A 22,163-nucleotide genomic window follows, 5' to 3' on the forward strand; every position below is an offset into this window, starting at 1 on the left:
GCTGCAGCATGATCAGCAAAGGGCAGGGATACACAGCCCCCCACCAGTGCCTAGGTCACCACACTCACAAGAGGACTTGGAGGAGGAGCCCCCTGATGATTTCCCTGTAGGCAGACGTAGGCATGCCAGTACACTCTGTTACTGGCTAAAAGACAATGCATAGCACATTCACTGACAACCTAGGGCCCTAGGGATTAACGCCTTACTCCTACTCACATACATATAGTAAACATGTTGATGTCAGGCAATCCACACAACCTGTACCTATCCATGTATTGGTTGTGTATGGCTTGCATTACACAGAGTCAGCCCTGCACTACAGGTCTCTCAACTGCTGCATTGACAAGGTAAGTCTCTATGCTACACACTAATTGTAAGGATTACTATACTATATCATATGTATGAATCTGCTGCTGTTATGCAAGGAAATATAGTGGGCTAATTTGACAGATGTAACATCCACATGGGGCTGCAGATACCCAGTCCAATTGTATGCATTCCTTAATAGTCACTGGGCCTCTTGGTTGGAATATTTACTACATCAGTCAAGGGTGATGTTAAACAGTGGGCTCACATTATATTTGGACTACTGTATATCGCAGCAGATCATGTGCCATTGTTCCCCCACCCACAACACAGCAGTGTATCCATACAACTGCTTTAACAAAGAATCACCTATGGTATATCAGTGGACCAGGCAATCTCAGGGCTGTAACAGATATTGCTCCCACCATTGTATGTCTGTCCTCATGCAGTTAAGAATGTACATATGTATGCTTTTGATTGTGTGATGAATGACTGATCTCTGTCTGGTGACCTGAGTGCATCAGTGGACTAGGGAAGCTAGCATGATTGATGGTATTGATGGTTCTAAGCTGGAATTATTCACATATTTTGCATGTAGTACTATGTTGGTGTTTTCACAGACTGTCATATCTCTTACTACAAGAAATCTGGACAAAGCCAGTAAGACTGGGGACAAAGACCCAAACATAGGGATAGATTTCAAAATGTGTCCCCATAAACCTAGAAAGTCACTGGAAGTAAAGGTGTTGCATTATTACATATGTTCTGAATAATATAAAGTCTGAAACACAAATGTTTTTCTGTAAGTAGTATAATGTAGTGATGTCAATATTTAATACTTCACCATAAGACCACAAACGTATGGGGAACAGACCAAACATATGAGGCAAAACTCTGGACATTATGTGGAAATTAAGACAGTTGAGAGATATGCGGACTGTCAGTCTGTTGGTGGTGTAACATTAACAACTGCAGTTACAGGTTAAGCACAGCACACAGCTAGGGAATGCTGTTGACAGTTTGAGTGAAGTGCAGCACTGCAGAAATAGGGGCAGATGTTAATGTCTGTAGCATATAAAATCCCGGACTGGACTACACGTAGGTGTGGACTTATTAGCACTGACAGTCCCACTGGGCATGCCCATACACTTAGTTAAAATGAGCTCAATCCTGTTACCCCTTCATCAAAATGACCTGTTATGTATACATGTCTATACCGACAGATGTATGTATACATATCCATCTGTCACTATCTCTCTCTCATCCATAGTATATCTATCTCTATGTAATGTCAAATAGATATGTATATATATATATATATATATATATATATATATATATATATATAAATATATGTATATATATATATATATATATATATTAAAATGATACATACACCCCCATATATCTACATAACACATATACATATCATACACACACATGCAGCTACAGTTATATATACATCTCTGTATATACAAAAATATATGTGTGGATGTCTGTATTGTCCAACATAACCTAATAATGGTGAGTAAATCACCACTATCACAGAGCTATATTGTTGCTCAACAGATCCAAGCTAAGGGTGCAACAGTACAAATTCTACTTACCTGCAGACCCCTGTGTCTGCTGGATGTCACCACATAAACAGACACAGGTGAGCAGGTGCTGTAATGTATAATGCTGTCAATGCATATATGGACAGGGCAACTTGTCCCAGCCCACAGGTATGCCTATGTAACTGCAAGCAGCCACATATGACTATACTGGTAATTGTACACACATAGTTAAGATGATTACAGTTATCCCACTGCTAGGATACTAGATGCAGATAACAGTATGTAGCTGTATCACACTGCGGGCCATGGATGCTTGTCACCACATGCCTAGTTTGTGTAATGCACCATTACTGTGCCTGCAATCACACACATACAACAGACTTAACATGTGGTGTGTGCAGTAAGTACTGTGATCTATATTGTACAAGACTAAATTGGTAGGGGTCCTTATCTTCCTACAGCCCACTTGGTGCATGACTGTGTGTGTGTGTGTGTGTGTGTGTGTGTGTGTGTGTGTGTGTGTGCGTGTGTGTGTGCGTGTGTGTGCGTGTGTGTGTGTGTGTGCATGCGCGTGTGTGCGTCTGCATGTGTGTGCGTCTGCATGTGTGTGTGTGTGTGTGTGTGTGTGTGTGTGTGTGTGTGTGTGTGTGTGTGTGTGTGTGTGCATCTTCCTGCAAATGAATAGACCTAGCCTCATGGGCTATCTGCCTGCAATGGTTATATACATTTTGGCCCTGTAACTTGCTGCTAGCATCCACACTGCCCTCTTCTACAAGGCCTGATTATGTCAGCCACCTTAAGACTACCAGCTGACAGTATAATATCACATGTAAGCTGTGGCACATGCAATAAGTAGCATGATCTATAGTGTATAAGGCTAAGTAGGTAGAGGTTCTTATCTCACTCCAGCCCACTTAGTGCGTGTGTATATATCCATATGATATAGCCTAGAAATATGTAGGTTTTTGCCATGTTTTATTTGTAGAGGGTGATGTGGCCCCCCAAAAGACTGACCACAACAAGGCCTGCATATGTCATCAAGCATAATATGCCCTAACATGATAGTACTAGCAGACATGAGGTGTGTAGCATGCACCACATATTGTGATCTGTAGTATGTACCATTACATATCTAAGTGTGCACACCTGCATACAGACAACTTAACCTGCACTACATGTGTGCCTTAGTGTGTCCTGTATGCACTGATTGGAATTAGTGCTAGGTTCAATGTAGCCATGTGATTGTGTGAGCCTGTTAGAGGATTTTTCAACATGCTATGCAACTGTGGGATGTATGGATTGAACACAGACAGTACTATAGCCTTCGACTGTCACTGGTCAGAAAAATGTGGATGCATTCACTGTTGTACAGCCAATACCAACAGGTTTGGGACATACATCACAGACTGGCACTGGCATGCTGAATGTGGCAGTCATCACAGCTATCATTCTGTGCAATGGCACCCTCGCCATGTTACTACACATGCATATCATACAACTGTAGCAGCCACACAGGTTCCAAGGTACACCAATACACATTGTAGAGAACATGTCCTATAGAGCCCATGTCAGGAGGGTACATGTGCAGTCTGTCACTGAAATGCTTTGGAGGGGATGTGCAAGGATCCATACAGGGAGGTGTAATTTCCCACTGTGTACCTCCCATATATCCATGACAGGACTAACAAATGTGTCACCTATGCCACACACCAACATCAGTGTGGTATGCATAGTACATGCTGGTGAGACAAGTATGTAACGCAGGAAGTATACCCTACATGAAACAACTCCCCATGCATGTCACACACACACACACATCTGCTGTGACACACATCATGTGCAGGTTACACATTGGGATGCAAAACACAGCAATCATAACTCTTGCCGGGCAATGGTTAGCACTGGGCACAGGATATATGTGAATGCATGCTCTCCATCAAAACCCTGGTGGCACTTATGAAGGGTATCAGACCTTCTCACAGATTAGGGATGCCTGAGTATGCTGAATGCCAACATTGTCTATGTTAGCATGTTATACACATATGCACCTATGAAGCCATGTATTTGTAGTGCTGTACTTTGCTGACAACATATGTCCAATGTGCTAACATGCTATCCTGTGCTGCTTTATTTCCATTGTGTATCCACTGGTTATCCCAACAGACTCCTGTAACAGAAACATAAACATGCCCATGACACACCTGTCATTGTGTAACTATACAGCCAATTCAACAACATACTAAAGACCACATAAGGTACACAAATGTATGTGGCATACACGTGACAAATGCCAACATGCAGTATCTCTCGTAAACCACTACAAGTGGCATGGTGAAATAACACTGCATTACACAAGTACATGTTAAGTAATATTACTTAACATCATTAACCCTGTGCATCAGACCCATAGCTTCATTTCCCTGTATCAGTGTCAAGGATGACAGGGATGTGGCACAGGTATCATCACTTGCACAAAGTGTTGTGTGGGGATGCAGGAGGCCTAGACTGGCGGAAATGGTAGACAGCATGTGTGTGAGTCAGGGGTGAGCATGTAAGATGGACCAAGGATAGGTGCTGTGTGTGTCTGTAGGTGACCTGCATTTTGGCAGTGGTGTGTGAGTGTGTGCATGTACACAGTCAAGCTTAGTGCTATCCCTACACATGTGTATGTTGGACAGCTTTGGACTGTACATGGTAGAGTTGACAGTTTACCATCTCCATCCCCAAACACAGGAATTAGCTCTGCCAGGAGTTGCACTGGCACCTCCATGGCCAAGTTCAGAAGTGGTGCTAGTACCTGATGCTGACTTCTGTCTACTAGGACCATATCCCAACGGGACCACCAAGGACCATGAGGCCATGGCCTCCCATGTTCTGGTGTGGACAGCACACTCCCCTCTGTAGCACTGCATGTATTGCCACTATGGGACCGTGAGTGTGCATAGCCATGTGGACTCTCGGCAGATGATGTTGCTGACCTACGTCCACGGGTCAGCCCTCAACTCCAACCAGATGTTCCAGCACAGACAATGTGGAGTTCAAGACAGACACTGTCTCAGCCCACCATCTTTCCACTGCATCAATGAACCAATCCAGGATGTCACCAATGTGGTAGAGGCTGTCATGGATGTCAGACTATGCAGCACCCATAACCCTAAGCCTACATCTGGTGTTCCATTCATAACATGCCTGTGCCACCATGATGGCCTAAAACATGCACTGGGTGACCCATGATGTGACACCTGCAACAGGTGGTGGATGGACAGCAGGCCTCCTACAAGCACCCCTGTCAATCTGCCTGTGTGGGACCTTGTCAGGTTTCTGGATATGGTCAGTGTCTACACTCACTGGAGCCATAGTTGCCACACTTACCTGTTCAATGTCTCCCTCTTTGACTGTCCAATATCTGTGGTCTTCAGCGATGGGGTATGTGTGGGCATACAGAATGTGTGCACTGACAATGGGGGCAGAAGAGTGATAACTGCCTCTGGGACAGATTCAGCCCCAGACACCTCCACTTGTACCTCAATGTCACTACCATCATCTTTAGTGTCTGAGGAGACACTGAAATCAGGTTCTGCAGGAGACAGTCTCCAACCTCATGGTCACCTGCAATAAGAATGAAAAAAGCAGTACATTAATACTTGCAGCATTGTGTACAAAATGCATCCAAGACTCATGACAATGAAGACCCACAACTGGATTAGCGGTCAAGCAACTCCCTTTTCCATCTTTGTCCACAAAGCACTACCTCAGAACACAATTCAAATTCAACTCAGGACCTTTATAATCATCATTTGAAGTATATCAGGTCAAACATGTCCAGTAATATTTACCTTTTGCTTACTCAGTATGACACTATAATTGAAAAAACAACACATAAAACCCGGCACAACTCGCTTCACTATTATATGGAAATACACACTTCACTGCCTAATATATTTGCCTTCAACCTGTTGTATTTTAAAAGGCATTTTAAATTCCTTGTCTCATTTAAACCAGAACTTCATCCACTCTTACCTGTAACTGCTAGAGTGTATCTGTTTTTTTGAACTACACTTCTGTGACTACCCCTTCTTGAAACCTTAGGTACCTCTTCCAGACTGGCATTTAAAAACATCCTACTCTGTTTACACACATAATTACATGTACATAGGGCAATATTCTGGCCCCTAACCATACCAGACTATAATTGTTCCTTAACAAAACAAGTGTCATGCTTACCAGGGGCAGGACCATGGCCTTGGGTAATACCTGATGGACCTGTAAAAAGTTGACGGTGAGGTAATGTCAGTACCACTGCATGTTGCATCACAAAAAGGTAATATATCCATATATCTCACATTTACAGTAGCTACTGTGTTACTTGTTGCATTGGTCCCAGTCAGAGTATATACCTGAGGTTACACCTCCCACCAAAGAACAAAGACTTGACCCCCAAATATAAGTATCTACAACCTAACACACTGATTCCTACAGTATCACAATGCTGATCACAGTAAGCTTAGCTTCACACTCCTTAGCTGTGAAAACTGTGGCACCCACCTCCATGATGTACAGTGTGATAGATGCCTGGGATCTGTTATGTGTGCCTAGGAACACCAAGAATTCCTCAGTGTCTGAGAGTTGTTGATCCACTGCAGGCCCTCCACTGGTGACAGCACAACCCCTGGCTATATCCGCTGCCCATTGAAGTGCAGCATTAATCATATCAGTTGCCTGGTGTTGAAACTGCTCATAGGTCCTGCCCTGCTGGCCCATGGCATTAATGTCATAGACAAGGTCTGACCACAGTACAGCCCACTGTTCCCTATTATGTCTCTCTCTGGATAACAGGATGTCATGATGCTGTCTTAGTCCTTGCAAGATTATCCCAATCTCTGCATCCAAGAAGAGTGGGTGTTGTCTGTGGTACATTATTCCTGAAAGACACCAAAAGGAGAACACATTACAGAATCAGATACATGGACGTCCACTATGTACAGATACAGAAAGGACAAAATGGCTGGCACTATCCAATGCTTGGTCACACGTGGCATATCCCACAGTGTGACAACATACTACATGTGTGGATACAACCGAGATAGTACTATTACTGAGGTATTTTCCTGTGTGCCATGATAGCTTCTGCTGTATGATCATAAACCCAACACTCCAGCCCACTGTGGTGTGTCCCCTAAGGCCAACCACACAATAATATGTTATAGAAGCAGACTAAGACAAATAGCAGTGTGCTAGAACAGCCACTATATAGAGACAGTCCGACAACACCAGTGTGCCACTCTGACAAAAGACAATGCCACCCTGATGTATTGTACATCCCCTGTAGGTGTAAATCAACAGGGTATTACTGACATGTCATTACCACAGGTTTATGACCAGCTTACTGCTGTTATCCCTATCCTCCATGCCTCTATCCTCCCATCTGAATACTTTTATACACAAAACACAGTTACATACCTGCTAGAGTGCAGTACTCTTCTGCTGAGTTGTGAGTCTGGTAAAGTTTCACAAAAGTGTGCTCTGTGTGAGTAAGGTGTGAGTAAGGTCTCATACAAAAAGGTTCCTGATAGCCAGATGCCTGCCTTTTAAACATGCTCCCATCAGCAGGTGATTACCTCTAAACCAATCTGTGGTTCTGAAATGTTTGCCAAAGGAGCCAAATTTCACTATCATTAGCCAATGACATGCAATGAGTGTTCAATATATAAGGCCTTCATTAAACCTAAGCCCCTTTCTTAGCTGTTGAGATGGACACTACTGTGGTGAGGAGACAACATTATCACAGAGGGTAGGTCTGTGGCAGAAACCTTTACATAGAGCTGTGTGTACCACAGGTAGTAGACATAGGCAGAAAATGTGAATACTTTAGAGGACAACAAGCTGTAGGTGTATCTGTGTCAGCTGTGTCAGCCTTGTTGTAGAGCCAGTGCCAGGGTGAGACTACCTTTTATACTCCAGTTAAGGCATGTGTTTAAAGTACAGATGTTAGGCAACTGTGTCAATAACAGAGTACTAGGTGACATATAGTATTACTATACGGATATGTGAAGTGTGTCCCATCTGCAGGCCTGAGAATTCAAAAGTGGTTATTTAATTTGCAATGCTTTGTGTGGATAAAGAGTATATTATTGATCCATTTATTGTTGTCTTTACAATAATGTTATTGAAATGCAGCATAACACTGGATTTGAACCCAGGACTGTGTTGCAAGATGTACTGCATGCAAGTCATTTAACAGACCGACCTACTGAGTCACTGCTACAGCAGGTGTACTTGCAAGATATATGTGCATACATACACGCTGTGACAAACATTTTCTACATCCATCAGTATGCGCGTGGCTTTATATGGATAAATTTCTGCACCACAGTCACAGATGAATGTGTATTTTGCCATGAATGCCTTAGCAGGTGAATTTCTACATGTTGCTGATAAAAGGGCATAGTTACCTGCTATCACAGGCCTCAGTTACATACATTATCATGTGCTTGTCTGTCTAGTGGTGTACTTTTGAACCAGAATCCAAGGTATACTCCCATTTTTGCCATTACTGTTTATTCCAGTTTGCATGGTGAGGTGCGGCACACAGCTCCACTGAAACATGCCTAATGATTGAAATGGCAATTACTATGTTTTGTTTAAACTATCTGTTTTAATTAAGAGTTGCGTGGTGTGGTGGGTTAATGCAGCTGCAGGTGTGATGGGCTTGGGTCTCAAACACTGAAGAGGCTGTTTGCAATTTTATTAACATTGAAGAGGTGTTTATTTTGTACATGTGACTTACAATGTTAAGAGCATATAAACTCATTATAGCTCTATTTAGCTGAGCTAAGCTAAGATGAGTGATGCGGCACGATGCAGAGCTCCAAGCTAAGAAAATACAAAGAAAAGAAAAAAGGGGAGATAGGAAAGTGGTGAAATGGGGGCAAGAAGTGAGGAAGACATACTGAAAAGCAGGGAGTGATGTGCAGGAAGGGTGTAGCTATCCATTTCTTGTACAGCAACAACTGTGCACTTTGACAGATTTGTACATAAATTTGGATTCTCAAACCTCAGAGAGAGGGGCAAGGACAACGGAACTGTGTTGTGAAGCCAACTGTACTGAATTACATGTGTCCTGTAGACATGTGTGCAAAATGCAGAGTTATGCATGGGAATATATATATATATATATATATATATATATATATATATATATATATATATATATATATATATATATTTTTTTTTTTTTTTTTTTTGGGGGGGGGGACAGGTGCCATATTTTTTTTAAGGTGAGAGTGGAATGTTGGGGAACAAACATAGGCATGAGTGGGGGAGGTAAGTTTGGTAGGTGAGGATGCATTTGCAAACAGACAAGACAGCGGACAGGGGTGGTGTGTTACACATGAGGAGGGTGATACCTCTGACAGGGAGGGTGTTGTGCCTCCAGACAGCAGCAGTGTGACTCACATCCCTCCCCATGGGACTGTCATCACTGCTCCTTGACTATTCTAAAGGTGGCTGTGCTGGAGGCTGAGTGCCAGGAACACTCTGTCCCACCAGGGTGGCTAGCATGCTCTCAATCTGGCATAGGCATTTGTCATAACCAAGTTGGACTGTCCTCCACACCAGGACTGGTAGCTCATCATGGGTGACCACTCTCCCTCTGCCTCCACTGTCAGAGGGTCACTAGGACCTAGTGCATGGGCATCAGAGGGAGCACCACCAGTGCCACAGCCGGTTGAGGCAATGTAGGGGGATCAGCCAGAACCAGCCTACCTTGTCATGCTGGGGTACATGAGGTAAAGCAATATGTTATGCTTAGTAACAACCAAACCATTGTTAGAATTAACAGAATGGAACATGATATTTATTAATCCAAACATATATTAATGTATTTTATGTGCAAGACAACACAATGTAACACAACAGTCAGTATGGTAACAGCATGCCAGTGTGAAGTAAACCATATGGCAAACAAAACAGTTTAACAAAATATGTCAGTATTAAATTATAATAAAACATAACCATAATCAACTATGTTTTCCAAAATATAGTTAAAATATGTTAATATTAAATCATAATAATACATTACAATACTGAATAAATTAAGATAAGGGTTGGGGGAGAGAAAAACATTCCATGTCTGACCCAGCTCTGTTAGAAATGTTACATCTAAAGAAATCCCAATCTTTCTGCACCTCTCTCCAGAGACCTCAACCTCATTACCACAATCAACAAAACATGCTGGAGGGACAATGTCATAACCCAGAGACTGCCCATGCTCTGGAATAGACTTCCATGCATGTCAAGCAGAGCACTTCAATGGTCCTCTTCAAGAGAAATATTGATGAGTGGATGGGAAATTGAAAGTTCACCCTGGGGATCACTCCATTGGCTCTACTTGATAGAAGCACTGGGAACTAACGTCGGGCAGCACAATGCCAGGGCACTTTTACAGGCTAGGCTTGTAAAGGCTCCAGGGCCATTAGCCTAGTACACACCTATGAACCTATAAACCTATTAGTGATATTGCAGATGATATCCCTGACAACACTGGTCATACATACTTCTACAGGTGTGTACTGAAAGTTGTGATTACAGTTAATACAATTCTCCTATAGCTGTCATAGCTGTACATACCTCTTAAGCTGATAGCATCGAACAATAAGGGCCAAGCACTAGCAAATGCTGGTACAGAACTACTCAGAATGGTTTCACATAATGTGGACTTATATAACTACCAGGGTGTTCTGTAAATGGATTTGGTAATACATTGCATTCCAGATAATAATTTATCTGGTAAACATGTAACAAATGGATTAGTCAGTTATAATTGCATTACGAGAAATCATGACACTTGAGAGGTATGTTTGTGTACAGTAGTTAAACTAGGCAGCTGTCATGGCTTAATTGTCAGGCATGAGAGTAGAACCCACTAGCTGTGACTGCAGGGGCTTCTGAAAATACTTTAATAATCGACTGCTTCAGTATAGTATGGACAAGGAAGAGATACAGTCATACTGGGATTACACAGTTTTATTTTTGAATCAACAATGCTGATGCACACATTATTGGTACTGAGTGTAACATTTTGTGAGATCTAAACACAATGTCTGCACATAATATGGGCTAACTCACCGATCACATATTGTGTTCTTGGGGAAAGAGAAATTGTGAGAATTATGTGACTGATACTGACAATGTGGTGCTACATAGCACATAATTTGATCCCAGGACTGTGTGTGGCAAAAAAATGTACAGTGTACAAGGAATTTAACAGACTGTGCTACTGAGGCACTGCTGACTAAGGGTTGACTGATACTTGCATGGAGACCACCTGGACATATAATATGAATTGTGCAATACAAGTTACAGGACTTTCCTCAAGCATTCTAGTACTGCTATAGTGTTTTTTCTAGACTGCAGTGACAACAGAACACACTTGCATGGTATACAGCTATACCACATATATTACTACCACTTTATTTCACTTTCAACAATACAGGTGAACACGTATTATTGTTATTGGTTTTCAATATCTGTGAAGTCCACACACATAATATCTGGCTGTGGAGTAGGCTACCTCACCCATATATCATTATTACCTGACATCTGTGGAAGACATAGCATTATGTGACTGGTATTGGACTAGAGAAACCATTGTACAGTAGTATGAGTTAAGTAATAAAGTTTTCAGCCATTAGATTTGCATTCTACAGCTATTACAATGTTATACTTGACTACAGTAACCTTACATTACAGGCACAATGCATACAGCTCTACTGCATTGGTTATAACAAGGCAACTCTGATGTACACCATTTTTCTTGCTGTTATTGGTATTGTTTCTTGTTTTTATTGAACTACAGTTGTTATTATTCACTTAATGCTCTGCAGCTCTAATTCCAAATTTATTGCACTACAACTCTAATTCCAACTTTGTTATACTACAGACTTTATTGTATATACTTTATTGCAGTTAATGCTTTACTCTTTCTTGCTTATTGCACTACAGTTGGAATAATACATCCATACTCACCATGCTTATGCCACAACCTGGCCAGGCACCTGGCATGAGACTTGACTTTGCGAGCCCTCTCAACTGCCACTGTTGGGAGAGAAGCACACCATTATGCATACCAGTTTTGCAGACATTCACATTGCATATTGATAAAACAGAGGAAAAGGTATTTACATACTTGTGGGGCATTCCTTGCCCTCACTTCTTTGACCCAGATGTTTAAGGTTCCCCTCTTTCATCTTTTCAAGTTGTCATGATGGTGAAAACACTACTCACCTGTGTGTGGCATACTAGTAACACTGGTGAGTTTTCTGGCCAGCAAGTTCCAGGCCTCCACCTTACAATCCAATCCCTGAAAACCTCCCAGCAGCAGCCTATCTTCATGGTTTTTGACAAGGAGCCCAGCCATGACCCTCGACTCCTGAATGCCCCAACGCTGCAGCTGATAGCTGACACCTTCTTCAACACCACCAGCCATATCAACATATGATTGAACGCCAATGGAGTCTGCAGAATTCTCACCTAGTACACTTCACATAGGCTGTTTTCCCACCCTTACACATCATTGAGCAACATTCAGAAAAGCACCACATTTCAGAGCAGCGAGCAAACCAGCCAAGCAGAGCTGAGCAGCTCACAGACATGCACAGTAGTGCTTTTAGTAAAGCTGAGCACCATGCAAACATTGGCAACTGTCAACATGTTTATGCAATGCTTAGCAGGTTTGAGCACAGTTGCACAGTGTGCAGCAGCACCATATTTTAAAATGTCCATAAGGTGCAAAAAAATACAGACAAGACTTCCATGTATTTGAACCCTTGACCTACTACAGATGCAGCCATAACTCTACCCATTTAGCTATGTGAATATTAAGAAATCTAGTATAACTTCACATATACCACTGAGCTACCTCTTAGCAATATTGAGCATAGCACCATGCCACACCGTGCAAGCACACTTAAACACACGAATAAATAAATAATTACATCTGGTTTCTATTTTTAGATGTGTGACAGGTGTCTGCCATACATGTATGAGCTCCTCTCTGCTTAGCTGCGCTCCGCTCTGTGCAAACTCCAAATAAAAAAAAAAAAAACACATAAAATGTCATTATGCTTAGTTACATCCTGTTTCTATTTTTAGTTGTCTGGCAGGTGTCAACTGTCTACATGTGAGCATAGCTTTGCATTGCTGTGCTCCACGCTGTGCTGCACAAATATGCATTTAAATAAAAAAAATTAAAAAACAGACAACACTGATTCAATATCCACATGTCTCAGCTCTTCCTTGGCATGCATCATCATTAATATGCATGGGGCACTGCCTAGGGAGGACCATGGCTTTGTACATGGATACATTTTATGTAGGCTCTACTTGGTGCCTACACAGAGTTTATTAAGTCTTGGGGAATGAGTATTTAGAACAAAAATAACTATGAAAGAATTGAATGAAATTCTAAAAGATAGTAACATGAATTCTGCAATAGGACTGGATGGAATTGAATATGGTATGTATAAAGAAATGGAGGAGTGGCAAAAATAATTTTATAGAAGTTATGAATGCATGGTTAGAAACTGGAATTAAAGAGAAAGAGATATGCAGAAGAATTTAAAAATATATATTTAAAAAAGGAAATAAAGAGGAGATAAAAAATGGAGACTTATAACACTGAATCATATGGATTATAAGATTTTTATGAGAGTAATAACAACAAGGTTACAAAAAATGGATAGAATATATGACCAGAATGTACTCAGAAGAAAATGAAAAGGAAGTTAGGAGTTATTATGGATAATAAGAGAAATAATTGATGATATCATAAATAAAAATGTAAAAGGGAATGTTATGATAGAGGGATATAAGTAAACCCTATGATAATATTCAATATAAATCATTATATGGAATTTTGCAGGTATATAATGTAAGCAAAAATATTACAAGTAATAAAATATGTTTATGAAAGGAACTATGTAAAACTAAATCTAAATGGCTGGGTTGGGGAAGAAATAAAAATAGAATGTAGAATAAAGCAGGGCTGCCCAGTTAGTAGTGTATTTTTTCTTGTTAGTTATGAATATAGTAGTGAAGGAAATTAATAAAATGTCAAGCAGTAGTGGATACAAAATGATGAAGAAAGTACAATTTCCAATAATATACAATTTAGTGGATGATATTATAGTAATTGTTAAAAATAAAGTATGAATGGAAGAAGTAAATGAAAAAAATAAGTATAACTTAAAACATGTTTTTCATAAATACAAAGAAAAGTAAAGGATTTGGTTTTGAAGGTAGGATAGGTGGTCTTGAATTCAATGAAAATATATAGATATATTAGGAATAATATTTGGAAGGAATGAATGCAGACAACACAACGGGATAATGTACTCAAAGAAGTAAAGGATATAACTATTTTTTGGAATATAAAAAAACACTCTTATTGAACACTATGGTAATAGGAAAAAGTACTTATGTTGCTAACATCTATATGATTCCTATTAAGTGTCAAAAAGGAACTAATGATGATTATATTTTCTTTTATATGGGCTGTAGACTGAATCCAGTCAAGAGAGTGATTCTATATATGAAAGAAGAGCAAAGAAGCTTGAGTTTAATAAACCCAATAGTACATGCAGCATCTTTAATTTTATGTAAGGTATTAAAGGAATTATGAAGGAAAATAAAACCTTGATAGAAATGATACTATATTATAAATACAAAGAATTGTGAGAATGAATGGAAGTTAAAAAAGAAGTAAAGGCACCGTGAATGAAGAAATGAAAGAGTACCAAAACAAAATTGTGTTATATGAAATAAAAAATATATATATGTGAGAAAAATAGAAAGGAATGGTACACTGATACATGGAAAGATTTAGAAATTGATAAAAAAGGCATAATAATGAGCTATAATAACTATAAAAATATTAACGACTGTAATGATTTTTTATGGAGATTGTCTATTAGAAAATTGCTGGTTAATGAAAATATGCCATATAAGAAAAACAACATAGAATATATATTAAATGTGGAGAGTTTGACACTACTGAGCATGTGTTTTTGAAATGTGAAAGAGTTAATAAATTGTGGAAAGAAATATGTAAACATAATAGGTTGAAATGTTTGCTAAAATTTGAGCAAATAAATATGGACATAGAAGAATTTGGTTATTATGGAGCAAAAACACAGGAAGACATGAAAAAAATGGACAGAGTAATATTGTATATTTCATGGACTATATGTAATGAGAGACTAAATGAAATTAAATACAATGGAAAATGAAGTTTGACAAAGATTCTAAAGAAAATAATGTTTTGGTTGTGAGTAAAAGAGTAGGAGGAATACTTAAATTGAAGTTTATAATGTATGGAAATTTGAAAATAGATGTAAATATGTAAATAATATGTAATGTATATATCAATAAAAACAAACCTACTCTTTGTGTATGGGGACCCCAATCACTCTTACACTTCCTGTCTTCTAGACCATGTGCATAGGTAGCTTGGAGAAACAGGAAGCAGAAAATCAAATATGGAAGAGTAAGAATGTGCTTTTTCAGGTTTTGGATGTGAGTGGAAGTATTAATTGAACAGCTGAAAAACCAAATAAGTCAAATAATGAATTGGAGGTTAAGCTGGGTGAAGAGAATGGAGAAGGGAGAAAAGAAAGAGAAGGAGAGTTCATTAAAAGGCAAAAGAAGGATTCAAAGTAGGTATTATGGATTCATATGAGCTATTTCAACAACATTTATCTGCAACAGATTCTACAACACCTGCGTGTGTTGTTACAAGTCTCCAGTGGGAGGGGGGTTGAAGGATTTTTATTTGAAAGAATTAAATGAGCAGAGTAAAACAGAAAGTGAAAAGGCAGTGTGATGGGGTAAAATAATGGACAGAATACAAGAAGAAGAAGTTAAAGAAATAAGAAAGGAAGAAAAAGAAATATGTACAAATGGAAAGAGAATGTCAAAGAAGTGAAGAGAAGAAAACAGAAGTAAGAAGAGAGCATCAGGTAAAGATAAGAAGCAAAACAGAAAAGGTGTTGGACAGGTATGGAATATGGGACAGCATCATTTCATCACTGGGTATTGAACCCAGAAAGGTAAGAGCATTTATTTGTATTAGCAAAGATACTTTTTGTGACATTTTATTTGAGGAGGTCCAACATATGGAAAAATTCTTAGAACAATATGAAAAAAGGAAGAATGAAAATCCTTGGAACGTATATGCTGTGCAAGCATTTAATAGAGAATCAAACAATATTCATACGATTTCATACTGAAGATAAAAGAGACCATTTAAAAGACTATTTCAAAACTGTGTGTAGAGTTGTAATATATATTACAAAGATTTATGAGAATAGTGGTTTATGGACTGGAAGATGAGAATGTGGTGTTATACTGAAAATGGAAACTGACAAAATAATACATTTCTCTAGTATAATTAATGTAAAAGGGAAAAGGAGTTGATTAAACACCAGAGTTGACCATTTATTTAATAATTGTGACAAAAATAAATTTTCATTTGTGGTAAAATTAGTTATGAAGCAAAACAAATGTGAGCAAAATGTACAAAGTGTGAAAAAGTAAGACATTCTTGGATAGACTGTAATGTTAAAGAGAATCATACACAGGAAATAAAGGTAGACCAAAAAAGTGATATTGTTTTAGTAGATAAGGAAAAGACACAAAAAGAAAATATACATGAGGAAGATACAAGAAAAAAAAATAAAGGAGTATGTGAGGGAAAAAAATAAAAATAAAAATAAAAAGACGGACAGATGGAAGAAGATGAATTAAGTAATTCGAGTGATGAATGGGAAGATAAATGGGTAAGAGTTAAAAGTAAAAGAAATTCTATTGGGATGAGAGTGAAAGATAGAAAGTGGACATTTAAAAATATAGGAATAGGAAAAAACAAGAAAGGAGAAGGATAAAAGGAATAGAGACTTTTCTGCAAGGTGAGGCTTTTATCCATAAATGTGAATAGTATAAAGAATATTCAGCAAAGGTTAGGATTGCTGGAATGGTGTAGATTGTTAGATATGGATGTCATAGTATTAATAGATATAAGAATAACAATATAGGAAGAAAGAATACAAGTAAATGGGTTATGGGAAGGCAAGGTTATATGGAACATAGGAGAAGAAAAATGCTCAGGATATGAATTTTATGTAAAGAATGTATAGAAATTCTGGATTACACATTAGTAGTATTAGGAAGAATATTAATATTAGATATAAGATGAAAGAACCAAATATATAGAGTGATTACACTTTATGCATACACTTTACAGAAACAGAGAGAGAGAGATTATGTTTAGGAAAATACTTGATTATGTTATTGTGAATATACAAGTAATAGTAGTAGGAGACTTCAATTGTAATTTAAGACATAGTAGTAAAGAAGGGGGAGATGTAGAGGTCATTTCAGATATGTTCAAAAGCAGTAAAATGTATTTATGGAAAGACAAACAATGTACATACAAAATGAGTAATTTGAGAATGGAAATTTTATCAGAAAATCTAAGGATATTACATCAAGGAATTAAAATTACAGGTTTTTCAGACCATGCAGCAATTTGGATGGAGATTCAAGAAAAGAATAGGCTATATAAAAATAGGTAGAGGTAGAAAAATAATTAATGAATCAGATTTAAATGAGTATGTAAAGGAAATAATACATCAGCTCTGGTTAGCTCATATAAACATGATAAGGTTTTATAAAGATTGGACATTGTCGATTAGTCTAAAAGAAACCTATAGAAAATAAGCATTGGAGTGGCAAAGGACAAAAAGAATATGAGATAATTGCAAAAATATGGAAATCAGTAAACTAGTCTTTAAAAACATAACAGATAATAAAGAAGACATCCTAGAGAAATGAAAAATGCTATATGAAAGGAACCAAAAGAAAGTTAAAAAAAAAATGTTATTCAAAGATATTTTTACAAGGAAGAAAATAAGAAGTAGCATCATACCAATCAAAATAGATAAAGAAAAGATAAGAATAATAAGAGAATTGAGGAACGATTAAGGGAGTATGGTGAATACACAAAATAAATAATGCAGACAGTAAAAGGACATATTGGAAACTATAAGAAAGCATAAATGGAATTTTAGAAAAATAACTGAAAAAGATAATAAGAGAATGGAAGAAAAGATTACAATCATAGAATTAAAAAACTGTATTGAAAACAGTAAATGTAGTAGCAGCTACAGGTTTAGAGAGATTTGAATATCTAATGTATAATTCCATGCAATAATGGCAAAAATAATATTTCCAGAGTTATTGAATGAATGGTTTGAAAAAGGGGTAATTGATGAAAAAATATGTATTAGTGCAATTAAATTTATATAGAAAAAAGCAGAAAGAATAGATATAAAAACTGGGGACTGCTAGTATTAAACAATGTTGATTATAAACATTTTTTGAAGATAGAAAAAAAGCCTAGTAAGTAAGGCTAATAAGCTACTGAGTGAAACAATCTTTGGAATAAAAAGAAAAAGGAAGTCAATAACTTTTAATGATAATAAGATAATTGGTAGATGATGTAATAAAAAAAAATATTTATTTATTTATTTGTTTGTTTATTTCCAGTTTGATGACTGGGGAAGTCCACTCTGCCAAGCATAGCCCATTTTCAGTGGAGGCCTGGGGGAAAAAAGCTCTAAAAGTAGATAACAGACTATAACATAAGTAACGTATTGAATATACAGTATACAAAAGCATAAATATAATATTTAAAATACAAATACAAAATCAGTAAGTACACATTTAAAATGCACAAATGTTAAAATATAAAGTCAAAAGTAATGCAGATAATATAATTAAAAGTACAAGTCATAAAGCGTTAATACAAGTTTAGTGCTTGAAGGGAGGTTTGAAAGAGATGACAGTGTAATTTAGGTGGGAAGGGAGTGAGAACAGTCTCAGTTTGAGTTAAGGTAAGAATGGAGGAGAGATATGAAATTAGAGTGGTTGTGAGTACAGTAGAGGGGGAGAATTCGATAGTTTATCTAAGGAGTGAGATAAAAGTAATTGGCCTGGAGGATAAAGGGGGTTATAGATTTTTAAGGAGGTTTTCATTTTCAGATCTAAGAGTATGACTGGGGAGATAAGGGGTTAAGATAGATGAAAAAAGGGGCTGATGGAGAGTTGGAATATGAATTTGTGAGCAGTGGTGAGTTCTGTGAATTTCAGGTAATTAGGAAGCTCAAGTCAGTTTAGGGAGTGGAGGGAATGGCAGTGATGGGTGAAGTATTTGGACCCTGTATCAAATTCACAGACTTTGTTATAGCAGGGTTCCAGTTTGTTTTAGGCTAAGTTGGAGATGATTAAGTAGAGGGGTAAGATACATAAGAGAGGGCAGCAGGTAGGAGGAGGCTATAGTACATCGGGTAGAAGCTGTTAGATAGTGGTTTTATCTATACAGCAGACATAGTTTTTGGTGTTTGTTTTTTATATTATTTTGGATGTGGATATCGAATTTTTAAATGTTCATCAGAGGTGACTTTGAATAGTTTGGTGTGAGGTACAATATTGATTAGAGTGTTAATGTGGCATTTCATTTTAAATGAGCTTTTGTCTATGGTGAAATTTCTCAAAGGAGAGAATATCATAATTGTTTTTTTGTTAGCATTGAGAGTGAGATGATTGTTTAGCATCCAAGTTTCAGTATTAGAAAAGGCTGTTTGGGTTTTTTGATGGAGCTTTGAAGGAGAGTTTGCTGTACAGATGATTGTGGAATCATCAGCATACTGTATCAGCGTAGCATTATCTATGGATTTGTGAAAGTTGTTAATGAAAATGTTGAAAAGTAAGGGGCCGAGAATAGAGCCTTGGGGATGCCGGAGGGATTGTTGAGAAAGGATGAAGTAAAATGTGTCCATTTAAGAGCTTGTTGTCTATTGGAGAGATAGCTTATAAACCAGACTATGAAGTATGGAAAGAAAGTGAGGGCAGAAAGTTAAGATAAGAGTAAAGGTTGTGAGACAGTGTCAAAGGCTTTAGATAGATCTAAGTATAGGGTGGATATGATTTTCCCAGAGTCACAATCATGATTAATAGTGTCAAGGAAGGACAGAAGAGCAGCGGTAGTGCTGTGGCCAGGCCTTTAACCATGTTGTGTTTGGGTAAGAAGATGATTTTGTGTTAGGTATAGTAAGAGTTGGTAATGAATGCACTTTTCAAGGATTTTAGAAATAAGTGAGAGAATAGCTATAGGATGGAAGTTAGTAGTGTATGTGCTATTGCTGCCTTTGTGGAAAGGGGTGACAAAAGCTTTCTTTCAGAGTGAAGGGACATAGGCTTCTTGGATGGACCTGTTAATAAGAGTGAAAATGGGGAAGGCAATGCTATCTGCAGCTATCTTAAGGAAGGATGGAGGCAGATTATCAGGAGCATAGGAGCAAGGCTTTAGTTTAAGGAGGAGTTTTTTATGCTGCTGGTGGGGATAAGTTTAAAACTGAAAGGTGGAGTGTTAGAGCAAAAAGCAGTGGATGGGGGAACTATGAGAGGGAGAGAAGATGGGAAAGTTTGAGGTTAGTTTGGCTATGCAGTCAATAAAAAAGTGTTGAAACTAGATGAAATTTCATGGTCTGGGGAGTTTGGGTTAGGGCATGGATTGTCTTTTCCACCAGGGTTTAGAAGGGAGGAAATGCAATTACAGAACTTTTTGGGGTTAGAATTATGTTCTGATTAGAGTTTGGAGTAATAAGTTTTATGGTCTTCAGTTATTAGTTTCTTCACCGAGTTGTGGAGTCATTTGAATTTGATTAGAGAGTTTATTAACTTATTTTTTGGTCTTGCTTCCAACATTTGTCTCTGAAGTGCATTTCTTTTCTGGTTTCCTTAGAGAGCCAGGAAATGGTTTTTGCTTTTCTTCTTTTTGTTCCAAGAGGAGCTAGGCTGTTTAGTAAGTCTAGGAAGGTTTTGTGGAAGTAATTAGTTCAGAGCCAGAGTCTTTAAAGGGGCCCAATTCATTTTTTCAGACAGTTGGAGAATGTCTGTAGTTTGAAGTTGGTGAGATTATGGGTTTGAATGTATTGATGTTGTATTTGGACAAACAAGGTACACTGGAGGGCATAGACAGCTAGGTGGTTGCTAAGGGGATCAGGTATAATTCCGACGATTAAGTTGGGATGAGTTGCTAAGATCCAATCTAGTGTAGTAACAGATGAACCATCTTTACTGAGTCTAGTAGGGTACAAACTTCAAAAAACAAATTACAAAGGATAAACCACACTAGGACCAATTGTAAAGGTCTAGTAGGGTAGTTTATTAGTTGGGAGAAGTTAACAAGATTAATTGTTTGGCTCAGAGATTGTGAGGAGATGGTGGCCAAGTTGATGTTTACATTGCCAAGGATGAATGTTTCCTTTTTGATGTTGGAAGAGAACCATGAGACAATGTTTTCAAGGATGGGGATGCTATCACCAGGGGGGAGTGTAGATGGAATCTATACATAAAGATTTATATTTGTTGATTTTTAGGCTGGCTATGAATAGTTCTGCAGGAGATCATTTAGGAATGGGGTTAGTGTATGGAATGACTGCTAGAGAAGAGGAGTAAATTATGGCTTCCTCTACCTTCATTATTACGTCTGTCATTCTGTATGATTTGCTAGTCAGTGGGAAGAATTTCAGTATCTTAAATAGGAAAACAGAATTGAAAATTGACTGGGGAGATAAGGGGTTAAGATAGATGAAAAAAGGGGCTGATGGAGAGTTGGAATATGAATTTGTGAGCAGTGGTGAGTTCTGTGAATTTCAGGTAATTAGGAAGCTCAAGTCAGTTTAGGGAGTGGAGGGAATGGCAGTGATGGGTGAAGTATTTGGACCCTGTAGCAAATTCACAGACTTTGTTATAGCAGGGTTCCAGTTTGTTTTTAGGCTAAGTTGGAGATGATTAAGTAGAGGGGTAAGATACATAAGAGAGGGCAGCAGGTAGGAGGAGGCTATAGTACATCGGGTAGAAGCTGTTAGATAGTGTTTTTTTCTATACAGCAGACACAGTTTTTGGTGTTTGTTTTTTATATTATTTTGGATGTGGATATCGAATTTTTAAATGTTCATCAGAGGTGACTTTGAATAGTTTGGTGTGAGGTACAATACTGATTAGAGTGTTAATGTGGCATTTCATTTTAAATGAGCTTTTTGTCTATGGTGAAATTTCTCAAAGGAGAGAATATCATAATTGTTTTTTTGTTAACATTGAGAGTGAGATGATTGCTTAGCATCCAAGTTTCAGTATTAGAAAAGGCTGTTTGGGTTTTTTGATGGAGTTTTGAAGGAGAGT

The sequence above is a fragment of the Protopterus annectens genome, chromosome 11.part0 (genome assembly GCF_019279795.1).
Source record: "Protopterus annectens isolate FY-2018-M chromosome 11.part0, PAN1.0, whole genome shotgun sequence".
NCBI lineage: Eukaryota > Metazoa > Chordata > Ceratodontiformes > Protopteridae > Protopterus > Protopterus annectens.